Source organism: Micromys minutus (genome assembly GCF_963924665.1).
Source record: "Micromys minutus genome assembly, chromosome: 5".
Taxonomy (NCBI): domain Eukaryota; kingdom Metazoa; phylum Chordata; class Mammalia; order Rodentia; family Muridae; genus Micromys; species Micromys minutus.
The window spans coordinates 51653692-51656210 of NC_137974.1; the positions used below are offsets into that span (position 1 = coordinate 51653692).

Sequence of the window (2519 nt, forward strand, 5' to 3'; positions counted from 1 at the left end):
AGGAACCCTAGCCTCTGGCTGAGTGGGGGTTTGTGTTTCCCTGTTTCCTTTGGGGGTCCCAGTTACATTGGGTATTGGGAAAGATGTTGTGTCCTCAACTGTGATCTTGTGTGTCAGACAGTGCTCCTGGGTGTGTCTAATCTCGTGAGATTTGAGCTTCCTCTGTGATCCTGTGAACCTGTGATTCTGTGATCCTGGGCATTTCAGAGCACCTGGGAGTCAGACTTCATCTCTGTGTTGTTGGAATGAGTGAGGCACCAGCACCCCAGATCTACTCAGGGCACAGGTTCAGATCAGAAGGCCCAAGGCAACTCTTATAAAGACCACATTTAATTGAGGCTGGTTTACAGATTCAGACATTCAGTCTCTTATCATCAAGGCAGGCTTGTCACTGAGATGAGAGTTCTACAGCCTTATGAAGGCTGTTAGAAGACTGACTTCCAGGCAGGTAGGATGAAGGTCTCTCAAAGCCCACCCCTACAGTGACAAACTTCCTCCAAGGCCACACTGCCTAATAGTGCCATTCCCTGAACCACGCAAATTCAAACCACCATAGTTTGTATGCTTCACTTCACTTTTGAGGTATATGCATCAGAGTCACTCAGCCTATCTCATAGCAAGTGTTTATGTTTCCTCAAGACTGTGACTGCTAGAGAAATAAACTCAGTGGTTAAGAGTGTGTGTTCCAGGCTAGAGAGATGGCTCAGCAGTTAAGACTACTAACTGCTCTTCCAGAGGTCCTGAGTTCAATTTCCTAGCAACCACATGGTGGCTCACCACCATCTCTTCTGGTGTATGTCTGAAGACAGCTGCAATATACTCATATAAATAAAAAAATTAAATTAAATGAAAAAAACAAACAAAAAGATTTCTGTTCCTCTTCCAGAGAACACATGTTCATTCAATTCCTGGTACCTACATGATAAGTTACAACTATAACGCCAGTTCCAGGAGATCCACATGTTTTACAGACAGACAGGTAGCCACTCACACATTCATATAAAACAAAAGATAAACAAAAGAGGAATTGCATGGGCATATGAACATTAATTTGTTCTGAATTTTGTACCTCTACCTGTAAAGATGAAGTGAAAGTTTCAATCTTCCTTCCCCCCCCCCCCAGTGATAGATACTGAATAATCTTCAAATAATATCTTGCCTTTCACTGCTGCATCCACAGACATGAGTATGCTCAGGCTATCAAAAAGGTTTGCCTCTAGTGTCCTCTAGTGTGGTAAAAAGGAGGTCTGGTTGGACCCAATGAAACCAATGAAATCTCCAATGCCAACTCCCTTCAGCAGATCAGGAAGCTGATTAAAGATGGGCTGATCATCCAGAAGCCTGTGACTGTCCATTCCCAGGCTCATCGCCAGAAAAACACCTTGGCCCGATGGAAGGGCAGGTATATGTATGTAGGGAAGGGAAAGGGTACTGCCAACGCTTGCATGCCCGAGGTGACCTGGGTGAGAAGGATGAGGATCTTGTGCTAGCTTCTCAGAAGACAGCAGGAATCTAAGATTGACCACCATATGTATCACAGTCTGTACCTGAAGGTCAAAGGTAATGTTTTAAAAGACAAGCAGATTCTCATACAGCATATCCACAAACTGAAGGCAGACAAGGCCCGCAAGAAACTACTGGCTGACCAGGCTGAGGTTTGCAGGTCTAAGACTTAGGAAGCATGAAAGCACCAGGAGGAGCTCCTTCAGGCCAAGAAGGAAGAGATCAAGATTGTCCAAAAAGAAAGAGACTGAGAAATAAAGCTTCCCTCATGTTTGTACATAGTGGTCTGCCCGTGGCCTCATATGGATCTGCCCATGGCCTCACATGTATCAGTCAATGAAATAAAAAAAGACGAAGAAAGAAAGAAAAAGGATCTCAAGCAGAGATATGGTACCATCACTTTAAGATATTATGATCATAATATGTCATTTTTTAAAATTCTGCTTTTTAAAGGTAGTATTTGCTCCATCTTTTTCTCTCTTTGAGTGTTTGTGTGTGTGTGTGTGTGTGTGTGTGTGTGTGTGTGTATGTGTGTGTGTTATAAAGTGATGTGGATGTGTACAATACACAAGTGCTATATTGACTATCTTGCAAAGGTTATTAAGATTGCATTTAACTATGCTCTTGTGGGTCTTGCATTTGTGTAGCTCTAATATATTTCACATAGGTACATGGAAGCAAATGAGTAATTATTAGAGTTCTTTGATAATAAATAGCATTGATGGTAATACTTAGGGACAATTTTTTACTCTATATTAGAGAGTCACATCTGTATTTCATCATGTATAAAGGAAGCTGAATGTTCAAACTCTAAATAGTTCAGCAGGTTCCACTGTTAACAATTTGTTTGTTCTAAGTTAACATTTAACCTAGGTATAACCCAGATGAAGTTTCAGGAGGAATGCAAAATTCAGCAGCCTTGGGTATGTGTGAATGATCTACAGAGAGGAATGCTGGATCTCTGACTAAAATGCAGTTTAAATATTGTGTGTGTGTGTGTGTGTGTGTGTGTGTGT

General features: G+C 41.8%; 1 pseudogene across 1 annotated transcript; it reads left to right on the forward strand.

Moving 5' to 3' along the window:
* The first annotated feature begins 1182 nt into the window (after positions 1-1182).
* LOC308420815 (large ribosomal subunit protein eL19-like) lies at positions 1183-1761 on the forward strand (annotated as a pseudogene). The gene has a single exon. The product of its transcript is annotated as a large ribosomal subunit protein eL19-like (transcript).
* Positions 1762-2519: the final 758 nt, after the last annotated feature.